This window comes from Callospermophilus lateralis, unplaced genomic scaffold (assembly GCF_048772815.1).
Source record: "Callospermophilus lateralis isolate mCalLat2 unplaced genomic scaffold, mCalLat2.hap1 Scaffold_1541, whole genome shotgun sequence".
Lineage (NCBI taxonomy): Eukaryota > Metazoa > Chordata > Mammalia > Rodentia > Sciuridae > Callospermophilus > Callospermophilus lateralis.
Window position 1 is genome coordinate 127,278 of NW_027512654.1, and position 15,806 is coordinate 143,083.

Sequence of the window (15,806 nt, forward strand, 5' to 3'; positions counted from 1 at the left end):
GTTAACTTTGCTTAATTCAGAATTTTCTAAACTTACTTGTCATAGCACTTGCTTATCCTCAGAACATCTCTTAATGTTTCTGATAATACTACAGTTTTGTGAAACTTAATTTGGCAAATGTTTTTAAAGATTGGGAAAACTGAATAGTGAACTTGGACTTATGTATTTTTTTAATTATAGGAAAAATGTGTTTTTCGTTTTTAACCTAAAGATTTTTTTCTTTTAATTTAAGGAAGTCTGGATAGCTTGTCTGAATCCAGGTTGCAAATTTGTGTTGAACCAAAGTCCCAAAAGCTAATGCTAGGCAGCACATTGGTTTTACAGTGTGTTGCTATTGGAAGCCCTATTCCTAACTACCAGTGGTTCAAAAATGAATCACCATTACCACATGAGACAAAAAAGCTATACATGGTAGGTAGTTGATTTGGGGGGTTGGGGAAATAAATGGTAGAATTAAAATGAAAATTGAACACTAAAACTCATATTCTTCAAGGTGCTTGAATGTTTTCAACATTTTTATTTCAAGTCCCTTCTGATTTAAAATTAATTGGTTCTGCTGACTTTATTTCATTTCATAATGAGGGCTGTATCTATGTTAAGCAAAAAATTATATAATCATTACCAACAATGTTTATAATGCTCAAATACAACATCTTGATTTTGACATTATTTCAACATATTCTAAGGAGACTTGATAAAGTAAGTATATTTTAGAACTGAGTAAGAAAGTAAATTGTGGTTGACAGTTTTGCAACATAGAAATTCATATTTTACAAGGCTATTTTGAAATCATTTTAAGAGATACATTTTTATAAATGTACAAATTTATATAATTTACTCTTTACTATTATATTTTAGAACTGGAAGAGATCTTAGGGGTAATATATTATTTCATTGCCCTTATTTTATAGATAAATAAAAGGATATCATGAAAGTTAAGTTTAATTAATTGATAAACATTAAATAAATAGTTATAACCTACTGTACTATATAATCCAGGGCAAGATTCTCCCTGTAATAATAAAACAGAAGGGATGATAAGAATAAATTTTCCTTACCAAATATTAAAACTTTACATACAGTACTAAAATGTGTTTAACTTAAATAAGATAACTTTCTCAAATAAAGCTTTATTTTGCTAATGAATAATTTTTTAGCTAATTGATATCTTAAGCCAAATTAAGACTTACATAGGACATTTATGTATATAATAATATTGCAGTTAGAAAGCTATGTAAAATTATGTACCTTGGTTATAATGACATATAATAACTTGAGGTTCAGTTTTACTCTAATGAACTTTTAATACTTGCACATTCTAACATTACATTGTAAAATCAAGGATTTTCTCCTAATGTTAGTATAAGAAGGTAAAATACAAAGTGTTGACAAATGTGGTTATAAATTTAGTATCTGATATTTAATCCTGCACTTGGGGAAAACCAATATGTAAGTAAATTATTATTTTAATAATTATTCCTAAATTGCTAACCTCTCCGGGAGGTAAATAGCTACATGTAAATAGAAAGAATAGCCAATTAAAAATGGTATTGGTGTGAGTTCCATAAATATATTCTAATGGAAATGAATGTAACAGTACATTAAAATATTTATTTTCTGTTTTGAAAAGATAAAAAAAAATAAAAATAAATTAAATTAATTGGTTCTTAAATTAGAATTTAATCCTGGTGTCTGTATAAAATTCCAAATAGTATTATGCCAAACTCACCACTTTTGAAATCATATTATTTCCTTGCTACTATTTAGCCTAGTAAATGGAAATAATCTAAGAACATTTAAAGCCTTCTGAAATGTTTTAGAAATTTTTTTTAGTACAAGATGACTTTTCTCCAAGCCAATTTAAATTAAAACTTTAAGGTGAAATGTGTATGTGTTCTAATATTGATACAGGTGCCCTATGTGGATTTAGAACATCAAGGAACCTACCGGTGTCATGTTTATAATGATCAAGACAGTCAGGATAGCAAGAAGGTAGATGTCATCATAGGTAAGCTATATTACTCATATAATATAAACTATATAAACTGAAACATTTATGCAAAAGAAATTCTACTTTTAACCCCGTACTATTTAACAGTGTGTTTGATGTCAGGAGTTATATTGTTTATATAGAATTTGAGAAAATGCACACTAAATTCATATCTAGAGTCACATACAAAAAAGCAAAATGATTTTAATTTTCTTGAAATGTTTTAGTTTATTTTAAACATTCATGGCAAGAAAACATATTCTTTAAAGCTTTACATACAAAAAAACATGATTTGATAGAAAAAGATTTTTTTAAATACTTACTTTTTAGTTCTAGGTGTAAGGTCTTTATTTTACTTTATGTGTTACTAAGGTTTAAACCCAATGCCTCATGCATGCTAGGCAAGCGCTCTACCTCTTTGCCACAACCCCAGCCCAGAAAAAGATTTTTAATAAAACATTTTAAAAAGTAAACATCACAGACTCATAAAGGAAAACATAATTATTACTCAACAGTCCCCACTATGAACAGCATAATTGGGGAGTTTATGCTATTGAAGCTTACTATGTGTGTGATCCTGTTGTTAGTAGTAGATAATGGTGATGCATGGGTTGGTGTGCCCACATGTTTTTGTGCTATTTATCTCTTTGCTTTATGGCTGCCCTTCATAAGATCATGAATTATAATATATTCAAATTTGTTTTCTCTGAAACAAGGAAGAACAGATGAGGCAGTGGAGTGCACTGAAGGTAGTGTAATTCTTTGGTTCAAGACCAAGGCTCTTGCGTGCTGGTTGCTCTGGGCACTGGTGAAGAGCTCTAGCTTACTGAGTGCAGTGATGGAAAAAATACTAGCTCTAAGAAATTATTTTGATTGAAGAATAATGTATGTTAGTCATTGAAGTTTTATGAATTGCCACAGATCCTATTGAACCAAAATTCTGAAATTATTAGTCTTAGGTTGATTTTCTATTGTATATAACAAAGCTCCTGCATAACTTGTTTTAAATAATAAACATTTGTGATTAATCCTTAATGTTGATTTTTATCATACAAAAATTTAGATAATATGTAGCTATATTGTCATGAATATTTGTTTAGATTACTTTATCTGTTAGCCTTTATAAGATGCCCCCCAAATGCAAATGTAGTTACTATAAAAGTTTCAGAACAGGAGATTTGTTGTTTATTACATGTTTTAATCAAATAGTAAATATTCTGAAAATAATACAGGAATTTTTTAAGCTACAAATCTATAGATTATAGTCACCTCTACCATAATATGTAAAAAATGGAAAATCTATTTCAACACAAACTTCTAATATATTTTAATTAGCCAAACATTGTACTTAAATTGTAATGAGTAAAGAGTAAATATTAAAACTTAGATACCTTCCCTTAGTGCGCTGTCACATTGATTTGTAAAATTATGTCTGTGGATAGCAAAGTATTTTTTCACTTGCTGCCTCTTCAGACTACTACATAATCTTGGGTTCTACTTGGAGAAAGTAAGAAAATAATATTAAATCATGTTTTCTGGTTTTCTTGTCTTTCATATCTCCTGTCTTTCATATCATATCACTTTAAAATACTGTAACTATTGTTTTTATCCTGGTACATGATAATAAATAAGAATTTTCTCACATAAGGGAGTTCTAATCCATGATCTGTTAACCCTAGGTGAGAGAGCCATGTGAAGATTTACTCATCAAACATCTCTCTAACTCCTTTTTGCCTAATTGCATATTTTCTTTTAAACATCCTAATATTAGATACCTGAACACTGTGAAAATAAATAAAAAGAGAGCACTGTCATTTGGCTTCATGATGATGCATGTGATTATCACCCTGCCATGCTGCTTCTATACCTGCACAATTTCTCAAGTAATTTTTTTCAGTGGCAAAAAAATATAAAAATTTGTTTTTTTCAGACAGCTCTATTCAGAACATGTAGAGATGAAAGTCTAGTGGTGAAGTTGCTCCAAAATTTTTAGAATGAAAAGTTAGATCCAATTTTTTCTAAAGAGCCTATAAAGATGAGATATTTTATAGTTGGTGAATTGATACATATTGTGAACAGTATCCCATGTTATATCTTTTTTTAACCTACAAAATATAATGTCCTCTATTTCATTTTGTGTATTTTGTTAAAATGTTTGATTAGGACAAGGGGCAGAGGTTGAATAGGTGAAGTCTAGGGGTTTGAGTGGCATGGAATCTGTCCTGTGTTAAAACTGCGGGAGTAATGCACATGTACAGATTTTAAACAATCACTTAGGAGGCCAGAGGAAGGGTCCCCCACAATGGAATGCAGAATATGTCCAAAGCACCTAACTGTATGACAAATGTGTGAAACAGCCTTGCTAAGAATGTGCTGACATAACTACTGGAAATGAGTAGACTGAAAGCAGAAGAAATTTTCCACACCCCATGCACTGCTTCATACCACTCTTAGATTGATTTATGCCACATATAATAATAAAATTTCTGCATAACACTTTATGAATATTATAACATTTGCAATGTATTGTTAATGTTAGTTTTTACCTTCATAAAATTTTTTGAAGAATTTTAGAAATAGTGGCTATATTAACATGGACATTTGCTTGGAATATTTTAACTGTTCTTGAGCCGTGGTAAGATGACCCAGAGTGGGTACAGGCTAATTCTAAAACCACTCTACTTCCCTGAAGCATAGTCACTTTTTGAGAAACCATGAGTAACCAGAAGGAAAACATCAGGTAAAGCCCAGTAAAGGGACATTCTACAAAATACCTGACCAATTTATCCTCAAGACTGTCCATTTATTGGAAATAAGGAATATCTGAGCAATTGTTTCCTAAATGGAGTCCTAGAACAAAAAAGAATATAAAATGTCTCATTAGTCATGACAGATACACCATACTAACCTACGATGATTAAAAAGTGGGGGGGACTAAGTCAGTGAGTACAGTAGTTTTGCAAATTTTCTTTCAGTAGTTTTGTAAATTTTATAATGTTCTAAAATTAAAGTTTGTTAGTTTTAAGAAGTTTACAGTTGCCACAAATAGACATCTTGTGAGTTCCCCCCCCCATAATTGGCCAGAATATCTAAAACTTTGAACAAATTGTGAATGAATTTATTTAAATTTTCAGTATTTAATGAAAACAACAGTAGCTTAATAGTCCTAAATGATGTCCACAACAGCATTCTTTCCTATGCAGTATTTGCATGGCTTCTTCATTTAATTTGAAAAGTTCTAAACTAATAAAACATTATGACATAATTTAAGAACTCAAAAACTACTTCTCTAGTTTGTTTTGTGAAATTGGCAGATTATTTAAAGTAATATATTTTCCCTTATTCTGTTTCAGATGAACTAAATGATTTTGGGCATCCTGGTGAGTAGTACAAACATAAAATGTTTTAGTTTAAATTTTTTTTAAATATTTTTTAATTGTACACAATTCCTTTATTTTGTTTATTTATTTTTATGTTGTGCTGAGGATCAAACCCAGGGCCTTGCACATGCTAGGCAAGCGCTCTACCACTGACCCACAACCCCAGCCCCTAGTTTTAAATTTTTAAGTGATTGACTACAGTAAAAACACCATAGATAATTATTGGTAAAGTAATAATAGTAATTTTTTTGTTGAAAGAATATAATTTAGAGTTGAAATTACTTACATGAAGTTGAATTTCATGCAAGTGAAACAAAAATAATGGTAGAAAACTAAGTATTTGAGGCAGCATAAAATACTATTGTATTTTTTATAATTGTGCATTATTCCTTATATCATAAACAAAGTTAATGGGTAATATGATGATCTTTAATTTGGTAAAAGGGAAGTAGGTTTGAAAGAGTGATAGTGGCTGGAGTGCAACTCAGTGCAACTCATGGTTAGCATGCTTGATTCGCAGCACTGCAAAAAAAGTGACAGGCTACATTTCTGAACAGGTCATACTTTAGCCCATGTTCTCCATTCTGGAGACACAGAATGCATCTGAAGTAGCTACGTAGGTCACCTTTACCTGAGGTGAGATGTGTGTGAATGGGGAAAGCTGGAACTATGCAAGTAGGCTTCTCAGTGACCATTAAGAGACTGAGAGATGGCAGGAATATGCAGGCTGTATTAAGAATCTAGGCTGATTTTAATCAGAACAGATTTCTGAACAAGATAAAGGAAGACTTTAACTAGGATAAAAGTTCTATCAAAATGTAAAGCAGAGGACGTCAGTATAGCTTATGAGGCATTCTAAAAGGTGCAGATAGATGTGTGAGACTGTGAATAGATTTGAAAGTAAAAGCATGCAGCAATACATTAAGAAGGGAATTATATAATCTAATGTCTACAGAAAGTCATTATTTCTCATTATTTTAACACACATAACTAGTTTGTGTGTTTTTTGTTTGGAGTTTTTGTTTGTTTGGTTTTGGGTTTTGGCAATATGAGGAATCAAACCCAGGGCCTTGTGCATGCCATGCAAGCACTCTACCACTGAGCTATACCCAAGCTCCTATTTGCTATTTGCTATTAATTAATATTCATTTAATTAATAGTTTAAATTAAGTTTTCTATTTCATTAATAAAGATATATCATTCTAAATGCTGTTTGAGCTGTGCTAATTGCCTATTGGCAACCTAGATAAAGCAAAAAAAAAAAAAAAAAAAAAACCACCATTACCAAAATATATCAGTTTCCTTGCTGTGATATCCTTGAATTCATGTGAACCCTGAGACTTGCTTCAAACATTCAGAACTGAATACAGTTGAGAACCATCAGATGTTGTTTCACTTGGTCTACATTGAATCCTTCTTCCTAAATTTATTATTTCTTGCCCTTTCATGAACATTGTGAAGTTATTTCATAAAACCTTCTGCTTACATCCATTACTACACTTCTAAAATTTTCCTGCCCCTGTTCTTCCTTAACTCCCCAAGATTCATAGAGACAAAAAATTTGAGTTTAAAAAGAGGGACACATGGCTGGCCCGTAGCACATGCCTGTAATCCCTATGGCTCAGGAAGCTGAGGCAGAAGGATTGCAAGTTCAAAGCCAGCCTCAACAACTTAGTGAGACCCTAAGCAACTCAGCAAGACGCTATTTCTAAATAAAATATCATAAGTATTGGGAATGAGGCTTAGTGGTTAAGCACTCCTGGTTTCAATCCCTGGTACAAAAAAAAAAAAAAAGTGACGTGGGCAAAGTTTGTGTTTGTAATAGGCTCCTGTAGCATTTATATTACTAAATGTGTGAATAGTTACCCTCCCTACAGAAGTGGGCATACAATGGATTGAACTGCATCTTTCCCTCCCTCTCTTCGTGGTGGCTTTCAAGGATGAGAGGGATTTCATTCTATGTAGAATAACAGTAAGAGTGTAGGATCAAGAATGAGACTCCTTCAGTCAAAATCTAGATTTGCTACTACCAGCTTGACAGCTTTGGGCAAGTGACTGAGTTGAACCTCTTTATCTGTATGATGGAGTTGATGATAACACATACTTCATGGGATAAAGTGAGGTCTAATTAAATCTGTTGTGTAGAGAGCAGTTATAACAGTGCCAACCAAAGCATCAGTGTTACTGCTGGTACTTATTCTTAACACCACTCACATTTTCAGATTGTTATTGCTAGTAAAGTATTAAGGATTATTACCCCAGTTCTGTCATTCAGTTATCAAAGGAACTCCCCTACCTTGTTTCCAATTCCATTCATCCTTATATAGTTTTATTAAAAATATGAAAGTCTTAAAGGGAAGATCAGTAGTGTAGAAGATTTTAGAGGCAGAATGGAGGGAAGGGAAATGGAAGGGTAATACAGAATGAATTCTTTAAAAATCGTGTGTGTGTATGTGTGTGTGTGTGTGTGTGTGTGTGTGTGTGTGTGTCTGTGTGTGTGTGTGAATTTCACCTTTATGTATAAGTAAAATAATCAAATATAAATAGATGAATGAAAGGAATAGAGGAAGGACAACAGGGGAGGGATGGGAGGATGGAAAGGAAAAGTGGGGGATCGTGATCTGAAATTGAATTCCATGCATATATGAATTTGTTGGGATGAACCCAGCTATAACGCACAACTCTAAAGCACTAATTTAAAAGTCTGAAAATTTTAAAACAGTAAATTAGTTATTAGAAACTAGATGTACTTTTTTTCCTTTTAAAGTCTTTCTTTGTTTTTGTCATTTTGTTTCGCTTGCAGTTGAACCCAGGGTTAAATTCTTTATATTTTAATTGACATATAATATTTGTACTTATTTATGGAGCACAATGTAATCTGATACATGTATACAGTGTGTAATGATCATATCACGCTATAATTAGCATCTTCATCTCAAATGTTATCAGTCCTGTGTGTAAGGAACCCTCAAATGCTTCTCTAATTATTTTGAAATGTGTATGTGTTGTAGACTGCAGTTGCAGGTTTTTTTTTTTTTAATTTGTTATATATGACAGCAGAATGCATTACAATTTATATTACACATATAGAGCACAGTTTTTTATATCTCTGGTTGTACACAAAGTAGAGTAACATCATTCGTCTTCAAACATGTACTTAGGGTAATGATGTCCATCTCATTCCACCTTTTCTACCCAAATACCCCCTCCCTCCCCCCTTGCCCTATCCAGAGTTCATCCAATTCTCCCACACCCCCACCCAACCACAATATGAATCATCATCCTTAAATCAGAGAAAACATTGGGCATTTGGGTTTTTTGGGGATTGGCTAACTTTACTTAGCATTATATTCTCCAACTCCATCCATTTACCTGCAAATGCCATGATTTAATTCTCTTTTAATGCTGAATAATATTCCATTGTGTATATGTACCACATTTTCTTTATCCATTCATCTACTGAAAGGCATCTAGGTTGGTTCTACAGTTTAGCTATTGTGAATTGTGCTGCTATAAATATTGATGTGGCTGTGTCCCTGTAGTATTCTGTTTTTAAGTCCTTTGGTTATAGTATGACAGAACTCCTTCACCTCCTCTGTATTTTGGTGCCCATTGTCTATCTCCCCTCCCCTTTCCAGCCTTCAGTAAATTCTGTTCTACCATATTCTTCATTTTAATGACTTTTCTGATGTTTTCATTCATTACTTTTCTCACATCTTTAGCTCTGAAAATATTTGTATCATAAATAATAACATCTGTTTTGCTTTCTTTATCTTTATATAGATAATAAAGAGCAAACAACTGACCAGCCTTTGGGTGAGTAGAGTTTAAAGTGCATAATCAAATATAATTAACATAATTTAATTTTATTTTATGATGATCATGAAGGGATTTAAGTTATTTTAACTTGGTTTTATAAACATTTGAATGTTGAGACCTTTTTTTTACCTGGTACTGGGATTGAACCCAGGGTGCTCTACCACTGAGCCACTTCCCAGAATTTTTTATTTTTATTTTTACTTTTATTTCGAGACAGGGTCTTGCTAACTTGCCAGAGCTGGCCTTGAATTTGTAATCCTCCTGCCTTAGTCTCCCAACTTGTTGCTAAGATTACAGGTATAATCCATTTAGGACCAAGCATTTATTTTTAATATTTTTAGAAAAAATTAGAAAAGAAAGAGGCTTTAAAAAGATGACAAATTCCATTTCAGGGGTCAGTTTTTGTGATTTCTGTGTTTATCACAAATGTAATCAAAGAGAAACATGTGCCTCTTAAATAGATCATAAAAAGGAAGTGCTTAACATGACTTCTTGGTGGAGTAGAAATTAGAAAAGCCATAGGGATTGCAGTAAATTTTGGCATTTGATTTCCCATCCTCTCCAGTGGGAACAGAAGAGAATGAAGGGCAAGATATAACTGAACAGTTGCATTTAAAGAATGCTTAGAGAAGAAAATATAAGGGAGAAAACTGAGAAAATTGGAGAATATCCAGGAGATTCATACCATGTAAAAGTTAGCAGATTAACATTTAAAAGGGTAAAAACAGTCAATATATTGATTTCAATGGAAGTCAGGTAAGGAAATATCTAAAATTCACCACTGGATTTGGTTACTGAAGAAGCCATTTTTACTTTTAGTGAAATGTCAACAGCGCCCACCTAACATGAGTCAGTTACTGAGCTTTTGCTGGCGGTTCAGATGTAGGTAAAATATGTAGATAAAGAATGATTCAGAAGTGAACATGTGGGCCGGAGTTGGGGCTCAGTGGTGAGTGCTTGCGTAGCATGTATGAGGCACTGAGTTTGATCCCTGGCACCACACAAAAATAAACAAATAAAATAAAGGTATTGTGTCCATCTACAACTAAAAACTTTTAAAAGAAAAAAAAAAGAAGTGAACATGTGAAAACAAAAACAAATTAGTTTGCTATTTTGAGGAAAATAGCAATGCAAGATTCATTGGATAGATGTATAATCAATGTTCTAGAAAAGGTGGGAGAAATACAAGGCTTTACATTTGAGAGGTGGGCTTTCCTAAAACTGCAGGTGAGAGGTTACAGGGTTCCATCAAAGAGAAGACAATTTATGGAGTAAGTTCATAGAGATATTAGGGATTTGGGCCAAGATAGAAAAAGGAGAAATTGGCTCTAAGTGGAATATTGAAACCTTATTTTGTGGGAGAGAGAGGGGTGATTTAGCAGGAAGGAGAGATTGGTAAAGATATAGAAAGATTTGTCAGGAAGTTGACATTTTTCAATTGATGGTTTTCCTTTCTGGGTAATTCTGCTTAAAGAATTGAGAAAAAGAGTAGAGTAAGATTAAATATAGAACTTTGGCAATAGCAGAGATTTAGGGGCTAAAGAAAATTAAAGCTGCCATCTCCAAGAATATAGAAGGAGTCAAACTAAGACTTTCAAAAATTAGGATTTATGGGCTGGGGTTGTGACTCAGTGGTACAGTGCTCACCTAGCATGCTTGAGTTCAATCCTCAGCACTGCATAAATATAAAATAAAGATATTATGTCCACTTAAAACTAAAAAATAAATATTTTTTTAAAAATTAGTATTTATAATGGTACAAATCAGTTTTGTGACTTCTCTGTAACAATTCAGCTTTTTAGAGAAGGAAGACTGATGGACTAGTTTTCCTGCTCCTTTCTGCAAGCCAGGCACTGAGGTAGAATTTACAGGGCACATCCAGAAAGAGCAAGTATTTAGAGAAATTAAACAAGGGATAAAGACTGCATAAGGAAAGACAGCCTTAAAAAGTTTAGTAGATGGTCTGGGGATGTAGTTCAGTGAAAAAGTACTTGCCTAGCATGTTCAGCCCCCAGTAGGATCCAACCACCACTATTACCAAGAAAAAGCAGGAGAATATGAGGGTCAGGAGATGAAGAGTTTACTGAGTTGAAAGAAAAAATATAGGGGCAAAAATGTTAATAAATAAGAGGCCACCATGGTTACAGAGAGGAAATACATTGTTTGGGGTTATAGAGGTGCAGCAGCTTAGGTGACAGCAAGGTTCAGGATTTGCTCATGGAACTGGCAACAGTGAAGGTAAAGCCTTTGGTGCTAAAGAAGAAAAGGGACTAGGAATAACTGCATTTTTTAAAAAAGCTGCTCTGTTTCATTCATAGTGGTAAGTTGTTGTGCATTGCAGGTCTGTTATTTTTCTTCTAGAACCCTAAGCCTCAGTTATTAAGAAAGGCCTATTAGAATACTTTCCTGAACAAAGCCATGACTATTCTATCCTTATATATGTATGTAAGCACACAGTATGATGAGGTCCAAATGTAACCGGCTGATAGTTAAAGATGGTTTAGTAGAATATCAAATACACTAATATTAGTGTAATACCAGTAAACTAAGTGTTTTCACTTGGTGAAATGTATAATTATGCCTTGAGATGTAGACAGTTTCGTGGTGTTTTGTAGATGACAATTTAAAGCTATAAGTGATTTGTGGGGGTTGGTACTATAGACTGAACCCAAGGTACTTTATATTTTTTTTATTTAGAGATAAGTTCTTGCTAAGTTGCTTGGGACCTTGCTATATTGCTAAGGCAAGCCTTGAACTTTTGATCCTCTTGCCTCAGTCTCCTGTCACTGGGATTACAGGTGTGAGCCATTGTGCCAGCTAAAACTCTTTAAGTGTTTAATGAAACTTGTTTAGGATTACATAATTTCATAGCTGAGGATCAATACCCAGGAGTATTGATATACCCTGATATACCCAGGAGTTCCACAGCTTCTTTTATGTTGGGTGTCCTTTCTCAAGCTGTACTAATTGAAAGAATAGCAAGATAAACTAAAGATTAGCTTAGCTTTTATCATGAAATTCACCAAACGTTAAATGTCTCATCTATGCTACCCTTTGTGAAGTAAGAGAATAAACCTTGGCTTATTCTGAACTCAGGGCATTACAATCCTAATGAGGGACGCAGATGTTAAATGAATAATGCAGTACATGATGCATGCTATAACACGAATAGATATGTAATACATGCCATACAAGAAATAGGTAAAGAATTTAGAAATAGTTCAGAAATTGTTCATGGAAGATGGTAATCAAATTTGTCCAAGAAGAACCCAGGGAAGGCTTTACCTAAGAGGCAAAGCCTACGTGAGAATTTTCAGATAAATAGGAGGATCCCAAGTAGACAAAGTGAGAAAGTATTTGAGGTAGAAGGAATGAAGCATGGTAAGCATGGAGATATGAGACCTGGGTAGGGAATAAGCAGGTCAGTACTGTGGGAAGGCAGAGTCCTAGGAAAGGAATTTACAGATTAGAGTGGTAGTGTAGTCTATTGCTGAATAACAGTATTCCAAAATTTACTATCTTAAAAACAGGAGTTTTATTTTCTCTCATGATTCTGCAGTTCATCTGGGTTCAGCAGATGATTCTTGACTGTTTTTCTTTAGAAACACTCATTGGTGTGAAGTTACTTAGTGATCAGGACCGCAGCATTCAAGATAGCTTTGCTCACGTATTTTAGTGAGGAATGATAGAAGATCCCCTCCTACTGTACCTTCTCCCTCACTGATCTACTGCTTTCTTTAAATGGTGGCTGGATCCCAAAAGTAGAAACTGTCAGGAACTCTTAAGGCTTGGACTCAGAACTGGCAGTGTGTCACACCACATTATGTTGCTCAGCAAAAGTCACAGTGCTGCCCAAATTCAGGAGTGAGTCTGTACTACACAAGGGCAAGAATACATGATTCCTTGGAGGATCATCTGTTACTGGAGCTGGAAAGATAATGGGCATGATCTAGAATGAGAATGGCCTTGTTTGTTGGACTAAGGAACTTGGACCTTAGTTTGTAGAACATGGGGGGAGAGTCATTAAAAAGTTTAATGCATCAGAATAATAAGGACTATATATTTAGCCAGTCAGATTGTATGCTGTTACTCAATTTTTGATGCATATGCAAAGATTTTTTTATTTAACAAATATTTAATAGCACTTAATTCGTACCAGTCCCTTTTCTAGGTACTAAGGGATATTAACTCATTTTGAATAAGTAACATAATAATTAGACTTATTAGGTACAAAATTAATCATATAAAACTTTACCAATTTTTGAAGAACACTGCATTAAACTTCAGAAGAGGTCTAGATCATGTAGTTAAAATATCTTTCTGAAATGGTTTCATTTTTCTTTTGTGTAATGAATTAGCATTTTCTATTTTTTAAATCCTATTTTTGGGGGTAGCAATTCTGGGGATGGAATGCAGGGCCTCATGCATGCTAACATGAGCTCTGCCCCTGAGCTACACCCCCAACCCCATGTTTCTTTTCCCACTAAATGGATTGTGTTCAAAAAGTTGTGGATGGTTCTTTTTTTTTTTATTAATAGCACAGATCTTTTTATTTATTTATTTATTTATTTATTTATTTATTTATTTTAGAGAGAGTGTGAGAGTGAGAGAGAGAGAATTTTCTAATATTTATTTATTTAGTTAGTTAGTTTTCAGCGGACACAACATCTTTGTTTGTATGTGGTGCTGAGGATCGAACCTGGGCCGCATGCATGCCAGGCGAGCATGCTACCATTTGAGCCACATCCCCGGCCCCATTGTGGATGGTTCTTATAGTTAATGTTTTCATAAAATATTTCTTGCATTTATTTTTTATATGAAAACCCAAGGGCTGGGGATGTAGCTCAAGCGGTAGCGTGCTCGCCTGGCATGTGTGCGGCCCGGGTTCAATTCTCAGCACCACATACAAAGATGTTGTGTCCACTGATAACTAAAAAATAAATAATAAATATTTAAAAAAAAGAAAACCCAAACATAAATTGTATAGTTACTGTTTTGAAGTTTTTTCTTTCTTCTTCTTCCTTAATTCCTCAAATTCAAATTTTACCATTTTTTCTCTGTCCTTTCTCTAAAGTTTTACTCTTTCTTTCTCTTTCCACAACCAGTTTTCTGGAATAAGTCTTTGTCAACTCTCATTTCAACCATAGCATCTGCTTCTCTGTTCTAAATCCACCCCAGTTCTCCTGCCATCAAGGAACTGCTTCACAAGTAGTTGGGGCAAGGTAGGATTTACTTGTATAAATTTTCTTAACATTAATTTGAAGAAAATGCTCTATGGGATTTTAGGAACTGCCTATTAAAAACTATCATTGGAGAAAATTTTGGAAGAGTTATGGACCATTATTGTTGATACATACATTGTAAGGCGTATAGTTCTCAAATTGTTGAACCTTGGTATTCTCTAAACTGTACTCTTCTTTCCCAAATATAGTCTGTGTCATTTAATGACAGCAATATGTTCTGAGAAATGCTCTGTTAGGCCATGTAGGTCAATTACTGAATGTGGCCCCAGTACAGTTGAGATATAGTAAACATAAGATGTATGAGACTGCTGTCAGCATAACAGGGCAATTTTACAGTGAACTTCTTTTAATGTAAGTAGAAGGTGTACACTCTACAATAACGCTGATTAATTTAAAATATATAAACTAATAGCATAGTCACTTATCATCCTTTTCAAATATGTCCTATAGGTCATTGAATGTGCTATATTTTCATATGACAGGCTGCATAATATATTGTTTACACCTTTTGTCCCCACCCTAGACCCTCAAAGAAAGGTAGTGATAAAGTCTCTTAAGCCCTAAGCTGGTTGTTTAGAGCAAGTCACACACCTGATTAAGCTAGCTGGTACTTTTAAGGCATTAGGTATAGGTATCTTACACACACACACACACACACACACACACACACACACACACACAGAAAAGCCTATTTTATCAGAACCCACTCTTTAGCAAAGTCTCACAGTACACTGAGCTCACATATCCCTCAAATAGCCTCATGACAGACAGGAAGTATTTTTAAAAGAAGTTAGGAGAAGACAGTAGTAGCTTTACAGAGCTACTGCAGAAACAAATAATACAGTCCTGCTGGAGTTTCTTCTTTTCTCTGATCTTTTCCCTTACTTGCTCTGATAAGACTTCTTTATGTCTCTTTTTTAGGTATTTCCTTTGTTTTTACCTCTTCTGTTCTCAGCAAAACAGGACCTAATTTGATGGGGACTCAATTCTAAATATTATTTGTTTAATTTGCTCTGAAAGTCTAGTTGAATATTATTTTGTTTTAATTCCATAAAAGTATGGGGGTGGGGGGCGGTGAAAGTACAAGGATTGAATTTAGGGACACTCAATCACTGACATTTCCAGCCCTAATTTGTATTTTATTTAGAGTCAGGATCACACTGAGTTGCTTAGCACCTCACTTTTGTGGAGACTGGCTTTGAATTCATGATCCTCCTACCTCGGCCTCCCAAGCCACTGGGATTTTAGGCATGCACCACTGCTCCTGGCCATAAAAGTGTATTTTATTTTAGTTTTTTTATTATTATTAATTTTTATTGTTGGTTGTTCAAAACATTACATAGTTCTTCATATATCATATTTCACACTTTGATT

General features: G+C 33.8%; 1 long non-coding RNA gene across 1 annotated transcript; it reads left to right on the plus strand.

Annotated features, from left to right (window-relative positions):
- Positions 1-1,976: 1,976 nt before the first annotated feature.
- Positions 1,977-9,186, plus strand: LOC143388710 (uncharacterized). The gene is made up of 4 exons (XR_013090061.2): positions 1,977-2,008; positions 2,707-2,739; positions 5,344-5,370; positions 9,154-9,186. It is a non-coding gene; the product is annotated as an uncharacterized LOC143388710 (long non-coding RNA).
- The last annotated feature ends 6,620 nt before the right edge of the window (positions 9,187-15,806 follow it).